This window comes from Sciurus carolinensis, chromosome 8 (genome assembly GCF_902686445.1).
Source record: "Sciurus carolinensis chromosome 8, mSciCar1.2, whole genome shotgun sequence".
Taxonomy (NCBI): Eukaryota; Metazoa; Chordata; class Mammalia; order Rodentia; family Sciuridae; genus Sciurus; species Sciurus carolinensis.
Window position 1 is genome coordinate 84439198 of NC_062220.1, and position 20790 is coordinate 84459987.

The following is a 20790-nucleotide window of genomic DNA, read 5'->3' on the forward strand; positions in this document are numbered from 1 at the left end:
ATTCCTTAAAGACACACACAAAATAAACCTAAGACTTCAATAGGTTAAAGAAAGTCTGAGCTGAAAACCTATTGGGGGCAATTTTATACTCTGTGGATATGTGAGTTTATAAGATAGAAGAACAGCTGGTACAGAGTCCCTCTAAGTACAAAGGCAGGGCTTGCGTGTGCCTGGTGAGGGGTATCATTACTGCTCAGGCACCACTCATAAACAAATCATATGTCTAAAAAATGTCAACAAACCCAGCATGGTGGCACACACCTATGATTCCAGCAGCTTGGGAGGCTGAGGTAAGAGGATCACGAGTTCAAAGCCAGTCCCAGCAAAAAGCGAGGTACTAAGCAACTCATTGAGCCCTGTCTCTATAAAAAGTACAAAATAGGGCTGGGGATGTAGCTCAGTGGTAGAGCACCCCTGGGTTCAATCCCTCAGTATCCAAAATCAAAAAAGTCAACAAATAATAATGTCTTTATTCATCTCCACTTTGTTTATTTCCCGAGTGGTAGTGTTCTAGAAAGTAGTCTCCAGTACAGAAGTTACTGCATAACTTAAAAATATACTATAGTGCCACAAAGGCAAATTCAGTTTAAGTCCAAACACCAGCCAAGAGACTGATTTTGCACTAGCCATTATGGCACCTGTTTGCAGAAGCTACAAAAACCTGTATTCACAGCCCATCCACATTACCTATGTCAAATTTTATTCTAATTTTTTCCTGTCTTCAACCATCTCTTTCCCCACCCAATGACCATACAGTAAGTGCTCCAGTAATACAATATTTAATTTTTGTATCCGACTACTCAGTGAACTGATGAACCACATAACCCCTTGCTCAAAACATTTGGTGGCTCCCTAACTGGCCACACCCTGCCTCCGGTTCCCAGCAATTCCTAACTTCCAGTCACAAAGGACAACCCACTTTCTATCTTTGCTCATCACTCACCCCCCTCTTCCAGAAATATCTTCCTCTCCCAACTTCTCTACCTTTTGATATTGTACAACATTCTACTAACATCCCTCCTGGAATATTTCTGCTTTATTGTGTGGAATTGCCACCACCACCCTACTCAGTGGTTATCATGAAAACTGAACCCAGCCCAAAGAGTGGTTGTGAGAGTTAAATCAGGTGATTTTTCAAAAAGAATAGAAAGTAGTGTCTCACTTCTAGTAGACATGACATGAAAGAAACCTCGGTGATGATCTTATGATTCCCCTGCCTGTGTGGCTAGTTACCCCTTCCCCTGCCTACCTCCTGGCTTACCTTCCCCAAGGTGCCACATACATCTTGTTTTCTCCTGGAAGCTGCCCCAGAGGTTACAGGTTTGTGCCTCCCTCGGAAACCTCAATTCTCATAGTTTCAACCAATCTGCTGACCCAGCACTGATCACCGAGGCACCTCTTTCCTGAGTTGCTGGTGGAACTCTCCTCTTGACAGCTCTTCAAGTTCAGCATGTTCAAAACCAGAAGCATTCTTTTTCCCTAAGATCTTCTCAACTTTCTATTTTCCCTGACAATAATCACTGGTGCCATAAAAAATGTGGACAGACACCTGAAACTCTGCTGTTACGTAATACATGTATTTTAGCATAAGTAACATATTTACCTGGAACAAAATTCAAAAGGTACCATTTCAATCTCATGCCTGTCCTTCAGTTTCCACTACCCCTTCCTGGGGGAATATGAAGTTACCCCTCCCCTGTGTATCCTTCAAGAGATATTTTTTATTTATATATACACAGTGGAGATTAGTAAATGTTTATGAATTCAACCCACTTACCGAAAAAATAAAAACAAAACACCCTGACTGGTCCTGTCTGTTGATGTCTATGGTGTAAGTATTCCCACCCTAATGATAAGACCAACCCAAGTCACCAGCTAAAGACTTGGGAACAAAGGCACACAGCTGGTCCTCACAAGTAGTGTAAGCTAGTTTTACCCACCAGCTATATGTGTATGTGGGTATACTTATAACTATATGTGCAAGTGCATGCATATACATACATACATATAAAATATACCTTATGTGGTTACATTTCTAACAAATGGATTCATCTCATATATAACTTTCAAAATATTACATGTATATCATATCTATGGGTTCTACATGTTGCTTTTTTTAACTTGTCAATAATAAACCTCAGTTCATTCCATTAACAGTAGATGTAGAGCTACCTTATTTTTAACTGCATTATTATTTATTAGCTAGAAACTATTAATGAAAATTAATTACTTTTATTTGTTCAAATACTGAAATACATAAATTTGCACATACATCATTTTGTGTATTTATCTATTCATCAGATAAAATTCTCAGAATTATTGTTGCTAATTATTTGATAGACACCACTAATGGTGCTCCACAGACCTTGGGCCAATTTATACTTCCACCCACTGGGCATGAATATCTATTTCCTCAACCTTTGCCAACACTGTTATCACTTTTTTGTGATATTTGCTAATCTGATAGGTAGAAAATAGCATCTTACTAAAGTTTTAATTTGCATTTCTTTTTTATGAGTGAGGTTAAAGCTTCAATATGTTAAAGAGACATTTTTATACCATTTTGTGAACTGTATGTTCATATTCTTTGCCTCCAGAGTAATAAGCTTTCTCTTGATTTATTATTTTTAATATACTAATGAAAGTAGATCTTTATAATACGAATTGCAATTATTTTCCTACATTTTTACCTTTGACATAGCTAAAAAAAAAACACCCTTTCAAATTACAAATATTCAAATGACTCAATCATTTATTTTATACCTTTGGGATTTTGTGTCATATCTAGGAAGAATTTTATTATTAAACTGGGATTCTATTTTCTTTTCCTAGTTGTTTTAATATGAACTTTTTATCTCTATGCAAGTTATTTTGGTGGAAGGTGTGACATAAGGTTCCGATTTTATTTTGCCTGATGGTACCAACACCATTATTTCCACCATGGAATCATCTTTGCCTTCTCCTTCAACCCTCTCTCCCAGTCCCTATTCTTAGAGGCTATCGTTCTAATTTTTCAATATTGCAATGTCTCTCTTTTCCCACTGTGACAGTCCTCACTCAGGTCTCATCGCATGTGCCTGTACTCCCAGTCTCTGAGGTTCTCTATCATCACCAGAATTCTTTCTTCTGAGAAAGCTTCCACAATGTCACTTCCTTGTTCAGAATGGTCCTTAGACTTGTACCATGGGATTTAGTTGGGTCCCAACCTACCTCTTCATTCCTGTACGTGTTCTGTCACTTTTCCCATCAGAACAGTCCTTCCCCTCATCAAACTGGAGAGTTCATCAATCCTTAAAGTGTTATACCTTGGCTCATCCAACACTTTCTGCCTAGAAATGTTCTTTCTACTGAGCCCTCTATACCTTTCTTCATCTCAATCCTCTTCAAGGCTTGACTCAAATGTCCAATTCTCTGCAAAAGTATCTCCCACTGCTCCTGAGTGCCTTTGGTATTGTGGGTGTGATTGTGTGTGTGTGTGTGTGTGTGTGTGTGTGTGTGTTGCTCTTTGTGAACACAGGGAATCTATTTAACCTTCTATATTCTTGTGATAGGCTTCTTTGGATGGAAGCAACAGAAAACCAATCAGGCAATAAAACCAAGGAAAATGTATTAGAAAAGTAATAGGTCAAGGAACTACAAGGAAGCTAGAGGCAAGCCCTGATAAGCTCCATGGACTGAAAGCCAGACCATACAATGTACAGTTGGAAACAGTCTAGTCAAGATGCATACTTACTATAGAATCTCCAAGATCCTTAGCTTTGGACCCAGCGTCCAGGAAAAAGCATCTTAGACACAGGGCCACCCAGGCTGGGGGAATGAGACTCCTTGTTCTTGTCCTAGCAGACTGGGTTCAGAGGCAAGAAGTAGTATCTCAAATGGAAATCAGGAAGGGTAAATGGATGTTGGAAAGCCAAAGAGCAACTGCTCCCTAACTTCTGTTCTCCATTGTTAAACTGGAATGATAACCACCACTATAAATTATAAGAAGATATAATGAGGCAGTGTTTGTAAAGCAGTGAGCCTGACACATGGTAGGTTCTCAACAGTCACTGGCTTTCACTGTTATTATTGTTGTTCTGTATAATTATCATCACCACTTATAGAGGTAGAAGATTCCCATTTCCTAATGATTCCAACAAGCTCCAAGGAAACAAACCTGTGGCTTCTATATTCATCAGAAATTAGCTGGAAGCAGCTGCGAACCTGAGAAAAACTCAAGTGAGCTTCCCCTATATTCTTTCAGGCTTTCAAATACCCCCTAACTCATCTCAGATGCTAAATAACTGAGCTATGCTAGAATCAGAGCCAGCGAGTTATTTCAACCTACTTTTAGGTCTATGCTAGAGAACAGGACATTAGATCTCATTCAGATTCAGCTACAAAGGTGGTACAAACACAACTTCAGATTCGATTCCCATAAGCAAAAAAACAAACCTGTGTATAGCATCACAGGGAGCAATTCAAACTCCTAGAAGAGGAGTTAAAACCTCCTCCTCCCCAGTTCCACAGAGCCTCCTTCGATCTCCAGAGACACACAAAAGGTCAGGGCTCTGCTCCTCTCATCCTCCCCAGAGGATTCCCTAGCCACATTCTCTTTTTCTGCTCTTTATTCAGATCCTTGCAGCCTGAATAATCATAACCCACAGAAAAATGGAACTTTTCTCCCTTGGGTCCCAATTAAAATCCAGGCTCATTTCCTTTGAGTCACATATCGTCACTGTAATTAATGAATTCTCTGTTTAACATCTATATCCCCTTCTAGATGGTGAAGTCCTTGAAGGGAATCTCTGCCTCTGTCTAATTCATCACCGAATCCCCTGCTCCCAGCCTGGAGCCTGGCACTTTGCATGTGCTAGACAAATACCTACGGAATTCATGGACTAAAATCTTAGTATATGTTTTAATCTGAGGGAGCTATTTACTTCAAGTTTAATGATATTTGTGAGATTCAAATCATATATATATATTATTTGGCTTTTGGCTCTAAGCGTTTCAGATGACTGTCCACTACCAAAGACTTGGGGAGGAATATTGTGTTGGTATACTTAAACTGAAATTTTAAATTTCTTGAGAATATTACAATATTTGATACCAAGACAAGAAACAAGGATGGGAATCAATGCTAGTACATTTTAATACATAAATGGAGAAATTTAATATTGAGAAAAGTGACCCAAATGACACTTAAAAAAAAAAAGATGTTAGAACTTCAACTGTAAAATGTAAAAAAATAGCAAACTATTTATATTGACAGTCTGTGACCCTCTTCTGATCCCTCATGGAGCTGTGTGTTGCAACTGGATTCTGCTCTGCTTTGCATTCAAGCTAATGTTTGATTCAGGTCCACTCTCATGGTGCCAGAATCAGATGTGAATATCCTCAGAACTCTGCTCAGCTAGCCCACAGGCCCTCGGAGAATTGGGTTTACTGCACAGCTATTATTTTGTGAGTAAATGCAGACATCTACATAGCAACACAATTTTCATCTAAAGAAATTTTATATGAACACAATTTGCTTTTCAGCTTTAAATCTGCACACCATTATTCAAGAACCATATTCCAACTCATACTCAGAGGGTCTGGGGCAGTTTAGAAATAATCATATTCTAGCCCCCAAACGAACAACAGATTTAGGTAGAGGCAATTATAAAGCTAATCTAGGGGAAATTCAATTACAGGGGCATCAACAATATGACTACAAACAATGAAATTACCACTCAACTTTCTATATTTTTCCAAGATGAAGGAAATATTTCATCAACTTCATCGACTTCAATGCAAAAGAATTAAATAACCAATGAAGTAATTCTTCTATTCCCTTATGCTACTATGCCATTTATTATAAAACAATTTTAAAATTTTCAAGATAAAATAAGCCCAGGAATGTGCATGGAAAGTCTTAGCCTGCCTACTCTTAGCTTCTTCAAAGAAGCATCTTTAAACAAATCAATATTTCCCAGTCTTTTCATATAAGAGGAATTCTTTATGGAAAAACTATCCTAGACTTTTAAAAAATTATGCCTTGGGGCTGGGGAGATAGCTCAGTCGGTAGAGTGCTTGCCTGGTAAGCACAAGGCCCTGGGTTCGATCCCCAGCACCCAAAAAAAAAAAAAAAAAAAAAATTATGCCTTGATTTTTATAACATTTCATTATGAAAGTTTTCAAGCACATACAAAATACAGAGCAGCACTATTTGATAGAAATGTATTACAAGCTATATAATTTTAAAGTAGCCAAGTAAAAAGAGTAGAAGGAAATAGGTGAGATATATAAGTTTTGATTACATATTATTTGATTACATATTACATATAATTGTATCCAAAATATCATTTTGACATTTTATTAATTAAAAATATAGACATTTTTACATTCTTTTTCATACCCAATCTTTTGAAATTCAGTGTGTATATGACACTTATAACACTTCTTAATAAGCATTAGCCACGTTTTAAGTGCTTGAAGACCACACATGGTCAATGGCTGCCAATGGACAGCAGAAGTATAAAGAAGGGCATTACATTTCCAAAACGCATGGCCCACCTTCAGCAATCATCAACTCATGGACAGTCTTGTTTCCTCACATCATTCCTCCCTAACCCTGGATTATTTTGAAGCAAATACTAAAAATTTTAACATTCCATTCAATTCATATTTCCTTGATTTTTTTTTTTTCTTTTTGGTTTGTTTTGAAACAGTTGGTTTGTTCAAATTGGGATCTAAGCAATCCACTTTGGGGAATTCCTTTTAATAATAAAATTTAGAGCTGAGGATGTAGCTCAGTTGTCCAGTGCCTGCTTAGCATGTCTGAGGCCCTGGGCTGGAACCTCAGCACCACAAGGAAAAATAGAAAATAGATTTTTTTTTATAATCCCAACATAGTAACAGTTCTACTTTTAGTAAAATACTTTATTGATTCAGGTGTTTATTATACCATGCCAGGCAGGATTCTAACCCCACACAATACAAGACTCAAAGGAATTTCCAGTTTAGTTTTGACTGTGCATGAGAAAGCTCATGTACTCAGGGAAGCTTTAAAAAAAATATATCATTTCTACTAACTGGCAAATGGATAAATACAACATGATTTTATATATATATATATAAAGTAGCCAGATACAAAAAACACATATCATACAACTTCCTTTATAGAATAGGCAAATGTACACAGATACAAAATGGGGTGATGAAATGTTTTAAAGTTAATTATGGTGATGGCTATACAACCCTCTGAATTTGTACTAAAAACCACTGCATTGTATATTTTAAATGGGTGAACTATATGACATGTAGATTACATCTCAACACAGCTATTTTTTTTTAAAAAGAAGTAACAGAATATAGTATGTTACATTCACATAATGGAGTACCTCCAGCTATAATACAAAATAACTCCTTTAAAAAAAATTCCAGTCACCAACCCTCCTCACCCCAAGTCCAGAAACTTTGGAAGTAGGACCTAGGCAGAGAACACATTTTAAAAGATCCCTATGAATCCTAACACCAGTCAAAGAAGAACAGTGGTTTAGGGCAAGATTCAGACAAATGACTAGCAGTTGGTTACACAACAGTACAATAAATGCTACATACTAAATGGGTACGCATAGAACACAGTGACCATTCTCCAACTCCAAGTCAGCAGGAGGCAAAGGAAGGCATTGTTGCATTCCATGCTAAAATGTGATACAAGAGAGGAAATGAACCAGGGGATATGGATGAAGAGGAAAAGATTATGAAAAAGACAAAAGATTATGCAAAAACTAAGAAGCCAAAGCCCATCCAGCATGGCCCTTGGGATAGGGACGTATTGCTGCATTTCATTCAATAAGACTGGAACAAACAGAGTAAATGATTAGTGGTGATTATGAGGCTGAACAGGGAAGCTGGAGTTGATTCAGAGCGATCTCAAGATCTTGTGTGTTTGGTTAAAAATGCAAAATATTTATTGATCAATAAAAGTTACAAAAATTTAGTTTGAATTTCACAACAGTTTTAATACATTTAAAATAACAGCATTACCATAGATTTGAAAAAAAAATACTGCATATCCTATGCAAGATATTTATTCTCCAGTGTTTGTTACATATAAGAATTTGTGATTCCCTCACCATATATCCGTAGTCCAAAGGTAAAGGCATCCAGAATAGGAGCTTTCCATGATTTAAAGAGGGATTCTATGACTTCATCATAAACTGATGAAGACTTTAAAAGTACTGTAGATTAACAAACAGAAAACAAAATGGAATACTTTTTTAAATTTTTTGTTAGTTGTAGATGTACACAACTACAACTTTGTTTTTTATGTTTATTTACTTTCTATGGTGCTGAGGATGGAACCTAGTGCCTTACACGTGACAGGCAAGCGCTCTACCACTGAACTACAACCCCAGCTCCCAAAATGGAATATTCTAACAGCTTTTTTCTAACAGAATGAAAGCAAACATAATTGTTTCATATTCTTTTTAAACTGAGCACCTACTATGAGTAGAACACAAGGCCTAGTGAAGGGAGGTACAGAAACATGAGTGATACACATTCCCTCTGCCTTTGGGACATTCAAAATCTAAGTGGATGGGTTCATTTGAATAAAAAACTAGTAGAAAGACAACAGGAGGGGAGGAATGGGGAGATCGAAAAGGTACAAAGTGCTGAAGGAAGGCAACAAACCAGTAACACATTCAGTGATCAGAAACGGAACTGAGGACTGACTCATTTTTTTTTTCTTTCTTCTACATTTTTTTGGCGGGTGCATTATAGTTGTACATAAAGGTGGGATCAGTTGTTACTTATTCTTACATGCATACAACAATATAATTTGGCCAATATCACTCCCCAGGACTTTGCCCCTCCCTCTCTCCCCTCCTCCTACCTCTTGGTCCCTTTCCTCTACTCATCTCCCTTTGACTTTCATGACACTCCTCCCCACCTTTTCTCTTTTCCTCTCTAGCTGCCACATATGAGAGAAAACATGTTGACCTTTGACCTTCTGAGTTTGCCTTATTTCACGTAACATTATGTTCTCAAGTTCTATCCATTTTCCTGCAAATGATATAATTTCATTCTTCTTTCTGGCTGAATAAAACTCTAATGTGTATATATACACATTTTCTTTATCCTTTCATGTGTTGATGGACATCTAAACCAGTTCCATAGTTTGGTTATTGTGAATTGTGCTGCCATAAACAGGAATATGCATGTATCACTATAGTATGATAACTAATTCTTTAGGATAAATACAGAGAAGTGGTATAGCTGGTCATATGATCAGACTGGTTCCATGCCTAGTCTTTAGAGGAAGCTCCGTACTGATTTCCATATTGGTTGTACTAATTTACAATCTCACCAACAGTGTAAAGTGTTCCTTTTATGCCACATCCTCTCTAGCACTTATTATTGTTTATATTCTTGATGACAGTGATTCTGGCTGGTATGAAATGAAATCACAGTGTAGTTTTGATTTACATTTTCCTAACTGCTAGTGATGTTGAACATTTTTTCATATATTTGTTGGCCATTTGTATTTCTTCTTTTGAGAAATGTCTGTTTAATTCATTTGCCCATTTATTAATTTGGGTCTTTTTTTTGGTGTTAAGTTTTTTGAGTCCTTTATATATTCTGGATATTAATCTTCTGTCAGAAGAGTAGCTAGCAAAGATTTTCTCCCATTCTGTAAGTTCTCTTTTCACATTCTTATTTACTTAGCTGTGTAGAAGCTTTTTAATTTGATGCTGTCCCATTTATTAACTCTTGGCATCATTTCCTGAGCTTTAGGGGTTCTACTGAGAAAGACATTGCCTGTGTCTATATGCTAGAATGCTGACCCTACGTTTTCTCCTAGGAGTTGCATAGTTTCTGATCTAATTCCTAGGTCTTTGATCCATTTTGAGTTGATTTTTGTTCAGGGTGAGAGATAAGGGTCTCTGATTCTTGTTTTTAAAAATGTCTGAGAGTTTGGGTTCAAAGAGATTATGCTGGCAGAAATAGTTTATGAGTTTGGCTTTGAAAGAGTTAGGTTTTCACAGGGAGAGAGAGAAAGAGAGGAGGGGGGAACACACAAGTGAGCTTTCCAGGCAACAGGAGTGCTTGGACAAAAGCAAAGTGTTTGGGGAATGAATGAATTTCAGACTATCAGTGCATAGGGTTGGAGGAATGATGGAAGAAGGTTGGTGCTGAGCCCAGGTTGCCAGATTCTGCCTTTAGGCCAAGGAATCTCTACTTAAATAGCTAGAGAAAAGATCTAGGGGTTTGAGTCTTAGCTCCAACACTTATTGGTTGCCAAGTGGACATAAGCTTAACTTTTCCTAGCTTCATCTGGAGACTAAAGGTATAGTAGTACCTGTTTTGATGTCGATCTCAAGATTGAATGCAATAATGCATGTACACACTTAGGATAGCATATGGCATGTGAAAGTTCAGCATCTCTTGCTGCTGTTATTATGAACTATCTAAGCCACCTAAGAATTTTTTAACAACACGACAGTACTCAAGGAATTTACCTGACCATGCAAGCCATGAAAGAGAGAGAGAGATAGGAAAAATCCACCTGTAGGCAATGTTAGGGCAGAGGGAAGTTCATAAGAGACGAAACTAAGATGTTGCAGGTGTGGTAGGAAAGGACCCATGTGCAAGATGTTGAGAAAAGAGTTGGGGTGAGCCTCAATGTGATCTCAATACTAGTAATTTGAAAGTTAAGAAAGAAGTTTCCAGAAAAGCTGATGAATAAGTAGGTTTAGATAGGAAAGAAATTTGCAGGGAACCCAAAACAACTTACAATTAAGGCTTTTAACAGCTTCCATCTTCCCTAGTGTCTCACACCATCCCCCATCTCACTTCCATGGGCATTTGATGCCAGCCCTCCCTGGAGCACTCCCCGAAAGGGAAATGACAAATCTGAAACCATAGTACTGCTGAGAAGCACATTGTAAATAAAAATAGATTACCCAGACCCTGGTACAGGGAAAAACATTGTACTACCCCCCAAAGCTAGAATGAAGTAAAAGAAAAAAGGATCTTTACTTCCTTCCCCATGCCCTTTTTTGCCATTAGCCTTTTGGGCGGTAACTAAGACACTCTTTCCCAACTTCTCCATACCCTCAGTTTCAACATAAGGGTGGAAAACACTAAAACGTCGCTATTTTACTAAAAGCCTGCCGCAGAAACTTTTGGAATTAATGGTCCCTAACTGTTCTCCATATGGGAAATGAGAGACTAGCTGGCTTTCCAATACTTCCTTTAAAGGGTAAAAAGCACCACTGTTCAGCATTCATTTACCACAGTGGGTAAAATCAATCTGATTTCTCTTTAGATTAGGTGAAAGGAGGATTTCCTTTCCTCCCTATTAAAAGCCTCCAATCTACTGGGCCCACAAACCATACACTCAACCACAAAAATCAATGGCAGTAAGAATCTCAACAACTCAGAAAACAGTACGCCTACGCATTTGATACTGGCACCAGAAAGTTTACAGCCCAACTTCAGACAGTTTTAATACAATTTATCATTGGGCTCTTTGATTATGAGTTAACATCCAATTAAGCAGGACAAGAGACATTACATTGTAGTGGAAAGAGTTAAGAGTCAGAAAAACTAATAAAATCTAGTTCAACAATTTAGTATTGACCTTGGGCAAATCCCTGCACCTAGCTTCAGTTTCTTCACCTAAAAAACAGAGATAACATCACAACACTGCCTATGAAGATGATGATTAAATGTGATAGTATAGCCTATGGCAGCCTGGTAGTATTTGGCCTATAACATAACTATTATTGAAAATATATCTCAATGATGAAAGAACAAATCTTTTGGCTGACAACAGCTTTTGTTACAAATAAAGCTAAATGCCTATTGGATGTAATGGTGGAAACCATATTTTAGTTTTATTGGTAGTGGCCCAGCAAAGAGAAAATAGGCTAGAATCCTGGTTCGGCCTGGATAATTTTGAGAAAATTGGTTGACTTGCTGAAGCCTTAATTTTCCATCTGGTTGAAAATATACCATAATGAATCCTGCTTGTATATATAATCATAAGCACCAATTAAATTAATAATAGTAATAATAATGGAAGAGAGTTCAGTAATGTAGAGCAAGTAGATCTGGAGAGGGAAGAGGGGAGGAAAAGGGAAGGTACTGGTGAATGAGATTGATCAAAACATTTTAAATGCATATATGAATACAGCAGGAGACCCCACTATTATGTATAATTATAATGCACCATTAAAAAATACCTAGCTACTAAGACTACTGTAATGTTTAATGAGATAATCTACACAAAGTTCCTAGCATGCATCATGGAAGTTAGCTACTATTGCTCTTCCATAGTAGTTACTACTACTTGTTAATTTTCCCAACTGAAAAAAGAAAATCACCATCGGCTATGAAATGAAATCACCATTCCTCATATTTACAGAGAAGTTTTCATTTATTCCTTCGATAAATGTATACTGCAAACCTGTGTGTCAGGCAGTGTTCTTGACATTGAGGATTAAGTGAAAAACAAGACAGACAAGGTCTCTGCTTTCCTGGAATTTACATTCTCCAAGGGGAAGGCAGTAAACAAGCCAAGATCATTTCGGTGGGTGAGAGAGAGATATGAGGAATAGCAAACAGGGTGGCATGAGTTGGTGGAGGAGATGGTCATTTAGCTTGGATGCACTGAAGCCCAGGCCTGCCTTGACTATATTCTCCTTTGGTCAGAAGGGGGACCTCAACTTGTATGATGCTTGAGGGTGGACTGTGGATGATCAGATACTAGACCTGTGCTTGTATCTGCCTCTGGAAATATATCTTTTGCAGCTATAGTTTAAAATATTCTTAAATGGCCCTAGCCCAGTAATCAAAACCTAAGGGTTAGTGCAACATCTGTGGGGCCTCCAATGCGTCAGCATAGTTCCCGGACACATAGAAAGTGACAACTTCACAACCCCTTCAGCTAAGAAAGTCAAGGCAGGGCGCCTGGCTTAAGTATCTGGACGATATGTGGCAGTGTCATCAGCGACTCCCGAGGCTAGAAAAGCTCCCCCGGGACGCCTGGAAGCCCGAAGGGGCGAGTGCCCTAGGTTCCCTTGGGAGCTGAGCAGGCCGAGGTGGGGAGGCGGTGGGGCGTCGCCGGGGTCTGCCTACTGCGCCTCAACTCGCGGATGTGGTAAAGCCTCGCGAGTGGTCCAATTAAACAGGTTTCCTGTGCCTCCCGCCCCGGCGCTGCGCCTGGCCCCTGCCTGGGACAGCTTCTCTGCGCGGCATCCTCTAGCAAGCGCACGCAGTCCCCTGCGCTCAGTTCCTTCTCGCAGTCAATCCCAGCCAAACTGTCCCCTCGAGGGACAGAACACTAAGAAGGACAGCACCTGGGTCCGTCCTCCCGGAGAGGGCTACAGCCAACACCAAGGACGATCTCCCTGTCTCAGGTGTGTCCCACCCGCTGGCTCTTATCCAGACGAGAGGAAACAGACTCCGGTCCTCTGGGACTGGCAGCGACCCCAGAAACCACAACAGTTCTTGTACCCGCCGCCGCCGGACCCCCACCACCCTCCAGCCCCATTCAAGCAGACGCCCCACCGCTTACCTGAGCTCTCTGCCGCCGGGAACACCGCCTTGTTCCCCGGTGCCCCGCTCCAGGGTTTGCTCACAGACTAGGAAGGAGGCAAACCAGCTCCTCAGGTCGCCCTGCAACGCGCAGCTAACAGTTCCCGCATCAGCCTAGGAGACGCGGGCGCCGACCGCCACTCGCAGACTGACAGCAAGGCCAGGAGCCCCGCTGCGCACTGGCAGGCTGGTGCTGTCCCTTTGTCCGGGGCGGTTCGCCGGCAATGAGAACGTGCTACCAGTTCCCCAGTACTTTGCCCAGAACTTCGAGCGCGCTGCCTAGCGATTAGTCTGAGCAGCGGAGCGAGGGGCGGGAGCGAAGGGGAGGGGCCTGAGGTCTACCCTGGGGCGGGGCCACGTGGGGAGGGTAGGGGAAAGACAGAATAACCCCCACTTCCACCAATCAGGAGTCGCCCCGGGAAAAGAGGTGGGGCGATGCCCTTGCGAAGAAGCGGGCGGATTGCGTGACGCGTCGAGAGAGTTGGGGATCCGGACGAGTAAGGAGAGCTTCATCTGGGCGGGGCGGGGCGGGGCGCGGAAGGGGCTTTCGCCCGCCCAGCTCTGTGCCTGTGCGTCGTAGGCGCTTTATGAATGTTGGTCGGATAGTGTTTCCGGGCAAGGAGAGAGAAATGAGGTCGACGTGGAGGCGGTGGTTTAAGAAGGTTCCGGGGGACATTCGCTGTCAAACAGGCGAAGATCACTTAAAGTCAGACTGAGGCAGGGGGCCGAGAATGGAGAAAGTACGTGATGAGGGGAGGACGGTAGGCACCAATGTCGAAGGAATTCGTGTGGGACACTGGGCTCGGAGACTGTGACCCGGCCTACAGAGGCAATCATGCAGATTCGCAGCTGGGTACCTGGAGAGGAGTGAGGGGAGAGTGGTTGTTTCGTTGTCGGGAGCGTGGGTGGGGTGCTTTACGGTCAAAATTTGAAATGCTGGAGCTTTTTGATTGGTCGGAAAATCCACCCGAATTGACTGTCCATTCGCTTCTCGACCTCTTTTGATCACAGCTCAAATGCAAGCAACTGATAATTTGGGGTCAATTCGCAGACTGCGAACGAGTCAGGTACCGCAGGTGACGGGGTTGGCAGGGAAAGTGCATTACTGATCGACTGCTGTGTGCCTGGAGCAATTGTGACCCTGAACCTGTGATAAAAGGCACACCAGACTTCCAGCCTCAGGGGGTTTACATTTTAGTGGGAAGGCAGACAATGAACAAAAGACACTATAGATATATTAACAAGAAAATGCTGGTGAACTATTAGCACTTAAATGAGGGACATGTAGAGCTTTCAAAAGTTGTGATATGTATCATAGAGAGCTGGACAGAAGGGGTAGCTTTTATGCAGATAAAGGAGCTACCACACCCAGTCTTGGGAATAGCATCCTAGGCACAGGGAATCGCAAGTGCAAGATATTTAACCTTCCCATGGACCTATCTGACTTCCTTCACAGAGCTGAGCAATGCGTGTGGCTCGCTAGACTCGCCTCCTGACATAGGTCTCCAGAATGCCCAGTTTCCATGCCGATCTCCGCCAGCGGCACTCGACGCATTTCCAGGCTTCAAACTGACCCCAAAGTAAGGTTTCTGAGGCTCTTCCTGCAGCTATGCTATCAGCAATTCATTCATCATGCTCGGTTCTCTGCTTTCAGGAAGCTTCGCAGTCGCACAATCTCTGGGACTGTCTGCTTTGACCCTAGCAGGCGGCAGTCAAGTACTGGTGAATCCCGAGATGTTGCAGAACAGTCATGCTGCCCACATTGACACACGAAGAATTGTGTTGGAGAAAATTTCAAATTGAATGACTCCAAAGTGTCTAAGCCACTCCCCCAACATCTGACGAACACGGGTGGATGAAATGTCTGATTGGCACCTGAACCACTCATCCTGAATTCAAGGAGGCACCTTGCCCACCCCGAACCGTTCACATTGTGTTTTCCTAACCTTCCTTCCCCTTCTCAACACTTTCTTAGAAGCTCGCTCAGTCCCAGTTCCCGCCCCCTTCCTCAGTCAAGCTATTTCTTTTGGCCATTTTCTTTTCCTCTCTTCACATCCACCTCCACCATCACCCTTCTATTATCAGCATTTCTTTTTCTGCAGGAGACAAACCTTATGTCCAAAAGAAATTTATTTATGGGGCCTTGTTTAAACTAGCAGTCTGTTCTTGGCTTTTTCTTCAGTTTCTTTCAAATGGTGTGTGTGTTTCTGGGTGTGTGTTTCCCTATTGGTGCTTATGGCAGTTAATGGACAGGATACAAGAGTTATTCATATTCAGGTTGTGTCTTGCCTCCAAGAAAAAAAAAATGGAATCTTACTGTGTCTTTTCATAGTTTCATTTCTTCTTCTTCTAAATAAGCTTCTAGGCTCTCCAGTTCCTACAATCAAAAAGGAAAAAATTAAAGTTGAAACCCACGCAGAGCTAATTATTCTTGAAAATGCTTGTTAATGTCCTAAAATTAGCTTTCTCTTCAGTTTTATTTTAAAGCAGTGATCTGAATGTCGACTAAAGATCAATGGTTGCATAGTAAGAGTTTTTAGAGTCCCTCTTCTTTGAACTATTGAACAAATACTGTTGATCTATGGAGACATTCCCACCATGGTGGGATTTTTTCACAGTTGGATGAGCATTTTTAGCATCTGAAATTCAAAATAGGTGAGCAGGTGCTTGAGTTTGTGTGTTTTGATAGTAAAAGAAGCTGATCATAACAGAGTATAGGCAGAAAACTCTGCAGGCCTCTAGAATCTGTCTACCTGGGTTCCTCTCTTGATATCACTATTTTCTAATTCTTAGATTACCTTTCCTACTCTGTACAATGGAGATAGTGATTGTACCTACTGGTCTACAGGAAGAGTTTGATCCTCTGTCTGAAAATAATTGCCATGTAGCCTAGCACAGTGTTCTCAGTTCAGCACTGTTGACATTTTAGGCCAGATGATTCTTTGTTGTAATTTGCTGTCCTGTGCATTTAGCCACCTCCCTGCCTCAACCCACTACACACAAGGAAAACCCTCTCCTCCCCAAATATGACAACCCAGACATCTCCATACTTTACCAGATGTTGTCCAGAAAGTAAAATCACCCCTGACTTAGAACCACTGGCCTTGCACCTAGCAAAAACCACAGATTAGGAGGCAGTATAAGCAATTGCTTAAGATTATTCGTGTCTGGAGTATGAACCTCTGGCAAATTTTGCTTCCCTAAACCTCAGCAGTAAAATGGGAATAATAATGCTAGCTTCTGATAATGCTAGTTTTCTAAGGAGTAAGTACAATTATATAAAAGCAATTTTCTTGGTGCCTGGCACATGGTAAGTTCAGAACATGAGCTTCTGGTCTCATTTTTTTCCTGAGAGGAGAAGGCATTGAGCTAGATGAGGAATGGCATATTTTGACTTATTTGCTGCTGCTCTTTCTCTGTCTCATGGCAGTCAACATTATTAAGTCAAGGCTGGCCTCACTGAGTTCAGATAGGGCCTCTGAATCCTTCTTAACGTAGTGCTCCAGGAAGCCACTTCCGATAGATAAGAGTCAGCATTTAAGAGGATGCTGCATTGCTATCCCAGAGGTAGAGGATTTTCAGATCTCTAATACTCTCAAATCTTCTGGACTAGTGATTACATGTAAGAAGGAACAATTGTCATCAACCCCTTTATGAAGGGCAGGGGACCAAGGCCCAGAGAGTTCCAACGTAATGCCCATAATCATACAACCCTGGAGCTTGTTCTCCTACAGTCTTAAGCAGTCAATGATTGCATAGTAAGAGTTTTTACTTTCTTAAGCAACCCTCTTTTTGTCATATCCATTACCTGGGGAGGCAGAGAAAACATTTGTCTGGGGCAGTGATGCCACCACCCACTGATGCTGTTCACTCCCACTCATCTCCCTCCTGCACTGTATCTAGAAAAATGAATCAAATCATTTCGGCATTTCATTGCACAGGAACACTTTCAAAAGTGTTAGTAAGCTCATGACAAGAATTGTGCAAGAACTCATCAATTCCTTGATTAAATTTAGATCGACTACCACCTTTGTATAAGCAGTCATTCTTAGCAGGCACTGCAAGAGATAAAAAGGTGAATCAGCGGGTGTTCCTGCCCTCATTGCTTTTATAGTTTCATCTTTGGGGCAGATCAAACATGGATATAAATAACTACAATACAAGCTAAAAAAAAAATGGAAAAGGTCCTAAGAAAGGTACCAAAAATGTGTTCAGAGAAGGGAGAAATTATTTTGAGAATTAGGAACCGAGAGTCACTTCCTCCATGTCTCCGACATTTTTAACTTTTGATCAAAAATTTGTATTTATTACAGTAAAGTTGTCCTTGTTGAGGAAGTTGTCATATTGTTAGGTTTCCTGTTCACAACAGCTCCTGCTTAATGTAAGTGGATATTATTGGTGCACCTAAAGGTCACAGTTTCTAATTCTAAATGAGTCATTTTTGTCAGATGTTTAAAATTTTTGGGACGTTCTAGATTGCTCCAGAAACAATAGGATAGCTTCCTTCAAAGCATTAGACAGAACCAGTTTTTGAAGCATGTTATACATAGTAGCATACTTGTAAAAATAAACAGCAGTGGCAGAAGAATATCATGTCATATACATTAAACCATGAAACAGCATTTCCTTCAGGACCAAACTACCTTAAGAGTCAGGCTAGCCACTTAATTATCTTTAAATACTAACTCTAGAGCACGTGTACATTCTATACTATTATCTGCTATAAACACTAAGTATAGTAAGAGCCCACATGTAGTAAGCCAGGCCACTGTCAATTGGGTTGCCGAGATTGCTACTGCTATCAGGAGTCTGCCTGTCAAATCAGAAAGATTTGGTAGAACTGCCAGGTCCATACCCCTCTGTTACAAGCCACACCAGCAAAATGTATGCCTTTAAGCTTCTTGCTGTCCCTTATTACCTCATTTCCAAATTCATGTTTTGCATGAATGCATCTGATTGGTACACTCTAAACCACATCTGCAAATCTGTCTGCAAGGAAGGCTAAGAAATGCAATTTTTACCTTTCCAGTTTTGTGCTATGTGAAGACACATTACAGGGAAGTTGGGTTAGAAGATGGGTGAGCCAAGCCACAGCATCCACCATTTCTTTTCCTCCAACTCTCCAACAAATATGCTGGTAGAAAAATATTTTATATTTTATATCCACTATTTTAGTCAGCTTTGTCCCTGCTGTGACTAAAGGGCCTGACCACAACAATTGTAGAAGAGGAAAAATTTATTTGGGGACTCATGGTTTCAAAGGTCTCAGTCCATAGACAACAGGCTCCTTGGGGTTCAAGGTGAGGCAGGACATCATGGCAGTAGAGTGTGGCATAGGGAAGCAGCTCGGGTAATGATCAGGAAGTAGAGAGAGAGAGAGATATCTCCACTTACCAGATACAAATATATACCCCAAAGCCATGTGCCGTCCCCACCTCCTCCAATTACACCCCACCTGCCTTCAGTTACAACTCAATCTCGTGAGGTGATTAATTCACTGATTGGGTTAGGACCCTCATAACCCAATTATTTCTCCTGCAAACCTTCTTGCATTGTCTCACACGTGAGCTCTTGGGGGATATGTCACATCCAAACGATAACATCTACTTTGGTGTTTTATAATTTTTAGAGGTTAACTCAGAAGACCTAGTTCTTCATGAATCCCTCCAAGTTCCCATCTCTGTATCCACAAGAACTACCATGCTGGTCCAAGCCACATTTTCTTGCCTGGAAATTTGTAACAGACCAGGAACAACCTTTACCTTCCTATAAGCTGTTCTGTACTCTGAAGCCAAGTGATTTTTTTAAGAACCCAAGTCCAATTATGAAACTTTTCCAACAGTTTCTCATCACTCTTAAGATAAAGGCAAGACTACTGGATTTCACGAGCTCTGGCACTTACCAGCTTCAGCTTGTGCCACATGACCCTTCCTCTCCACACTGCCATCCTCTAGAACTTCATTCCTTCCTAGGGTCCTAGCACATGCTGTTCCCTTTCCTTCCCAGAATGTTCTGTTCCCTTCTCTTCATTCGTTTGATGCTGGCTCATCTTTTAAGTCTCATTCAGCCATCTCTTCCTTCAGAGAAGTCCTCCTTGACTTTCATGATCAGGTCCATTGAGCTGATCATTGCCCGGGTTGAAACAGGTTTTTTGTTTCTGTTTTTGGTTTTTGGCAAAGGGGGAGGTAAATTTTAGTAGACCTACCAGAGTTGTGATTGTATTTATTTTTGTGATTTTCTGATTAATTTCTGTCTCCTAACTGGATTGTAGGCATTACAAGTTGGAATATTATACATGCTTTTAATCTTCTAAAGTCCATTTTAATATATAGCATAGTTAGTGATCCTACAAATATTGGTTGAAAAAATAAAGTGACACAATGAATCCCACTACTGTGTGTAATTATAATACATCAATAAAAGGGGGATGGCAAATATTCTTTAAAAAAGAAAAGATAAACGAATCCTGAAGAATGAACTTTGGTGGTAGCTAGGGTGGGCAGTTTCAGGAGGTGGGTGCCCATGCCAGGCCCAGTGGGCAGTGATTGCTCAGTGACCAGGGCCTAGAGATGATCTTTTAACAACTTGACATCAGACAGATGCTATCTCCTTTATGGTCATCAAGGCCACAAATTAACTAACTTTTTTTCCCTATTTCTGAGGAGCTACACATCAATTCTGCCAAACATTTCAAAAGACACTTGAGAGTTGAGCTTCATTTGACTGCTTCTACCCTGCTACAGCCCAGTTCCTGTAGACCTTTCCAAAAATGAAACCTAGAAATCCTCCCTGGATATACATATTTTTACCTTTCCTTGCAGTGAGATTTCATTTTTATGTTAGACACTTCATTTCTCCATAGAGTTGTTAGGACTTATATCTTGTGGTTTCTTTTTTTTTTTTTTTTGGGTGCTAGGGATCGAACCCAGGGCCTTGTGCTTGCAAGGCAAGCACTCTACCGAGTGAGCTATCTCCCCAGCCCCTTGTGGTTTCATTAAAAAAAAAAAAAATGAAAAAAGTGGTCTGTTCCCTGACACTTCTTACTGACCCGCAATTCTCTACTGATCCACAGCAATGCGAATATCACACCCAGATGAAATTAGCACTTAGAAAAGAAACTGCAACTGTCTTGCTTGGCTCTTATGGACTGTTATAGTAATGAATAGAATTTTTGATACTGAAAATAAACTTGTCTGTGAAAACAACATACTCAAT

The 20790-nt window shown here is 40.6% G+C and overlaps 1 protein-coding gene, 1 long non-coding RNA gene and 1 other non-coding gene across 4 annotated transcripts in view; 2 read left to right on the top strand and 1 right to left on the bottom strand.

The window, feature by feature from the left end:
- Osbpl3 (oxysterol binding protein like 3) overlaps positions 1-13854 on the bottom strand; it is a 177513-nt gene extending 163659 nt beyond the window's left edge. For both annotated transcript variants that reach the window (XM_047561750.1, XM_047561751.1), the window contains exon 1: positions 13556-13854. The gene's annotated coding sequence lies outside the window, so the exon portion shown is untranslated. The remainder of the gene's footprint in view (positions 1-13555) is intronic.
- Positions 6023-6103, top strand: Trnat-ggu (transfer RNA threonine (anticodon GGU)). Its single transcript has one exon. It is a non-coding gene; the product is annotated as a tRNA-Thr (tRNA).
- Positions 13855-14156: 302 nt separating the features above from the next.
- LOC124990975 (uncharacterized) lies at positions 14157-19914 on the top strand. Its single transcript, XR_007109852.1, has 3 exons — positions 14157-14315; positions 15032-15155; positions 15230-19914. It is a non-coding gene; the product is annotated as an uncharacterized LOC124990975 (long non-coding RNA).
- The last annotated feature ends 876 nt before the right edge of the window (positions 19915-20790 follow it).